Raw genomic sequence first — 1,369 nt, 5'->3', positions numbered from 1 at the left:
CGGAACGTGTTTTTGATTTTTTCGCAACTTTATTTTGTCTAATTAGGATTTATTTAGAAATGATGAACACACAAAACGTGTTATACACAAAACGATAGTGTGCGCTTGTCGATAGGAATACCCGGGAAATCCGGGCCATACTGGAAAGAAACTAATTTTGAAAAAGTTGTGTAAAAAATACACAATGGTTTGCCTCTACTTAATACTTTAACAGCGGCTCAATATTTCGACAAAAGCTCTCAACGTTTTGCACCGCCGTTAGACATTTCATTAAACGGCTGTTTTCTAGTAAAAAGCAAATTGTGTCTATGCCAGGATTCGAACCTAGACCACAACGTGCGTGCTTCTATGATCAGCAAGAAAATACGTTACCCACTAGAGGGACTTTCTGTTAAGTTCTGTTTAAAAAATTAAAAATAAGTACAGAAATCGAAAAAATGAAAAGGCTTTAGCGAATCAAATTCGAATAGATTCTCTCAGTGTATTGTTACCTGATCATTTACGTTGCTTCCTGTCAAGTTATATTATTATAAAGTAGACATCGAAAAAAACTGGGCTGTCCATCTTTAGATTTCGCAAAGTCTCTACCTAACGATACCCTAGACAGAGCAAGCAGTTACACAAGTTATAATAATTAAGCCGTATAGCTCAGCTGAAGTTACAAACGAAGCCAATAGAAGAGGGTATTAAGGCAGTTGAGAAGCTGGCTAAATCTTGATTTTCGATGGCCATCATTCTGTAATCAATATAATCATATCGAAAGCTTTTTCAACTATAATTTTGCATGGTTCACCTGTAACCCAGACGGCGCAGTGCGAACTTTTTTATCATGAAAAAGTCTTTACTGAACTGTCGCATTCGTATGACTTCTTCTTTTATAAAGGTCTCATTTACATCAGACAACGTATATAACCAGATGTAAAAAAAAAAGAGTAAATATTTTTGTTGACTGAAAAGTAGACGAAATAAATATGTCTATTTCAATACCAGAGTACACTTCCAACCTAAGTACGATACGCCATATACGGAAAGAAGTCAGATCTCAGATAGATTTTCCCTTCTGATATCATCAACAATTTTTTCATTCAAATTCAATAGAAGAACTCAGATCGAAACTGACAGCCATATTCCTAAGACACGCATTGCATCTTCGTTCAACAACGGCATATACCTGTTACCTTTTTGTAGCCCGAATGTTTATTGCCTCAATGACCGCTGAAATTTTTCTGTGTATATTGCAGCCAGTGATTTGTACTCTGAACAATTACGCATATATACAAACATTGCGATCACTTCTTCTACTGTTTTTTTTTTTTTTTTTGTTTTCCGTTCAAACTCTAAACGCGCGTGCATAAATCGCCCTTTGCAA

Source organism: Varroa destructor, unplaced genomic scaffold, assembly GCF_002443255.2.
Source record: "Varroa destructor unplaced genomic scaffold, Vdes_3.0 BEIS01000006.1, whole genome shotgun sequence".
NCBI lineage: Eukaryota > Metazoa > Arthropoda > Arachnida > Mesostigmata > Varroidae > Varroa > Varroa destructor.
Note: the sequence above shows the minus strand (reverse complement) of the source record.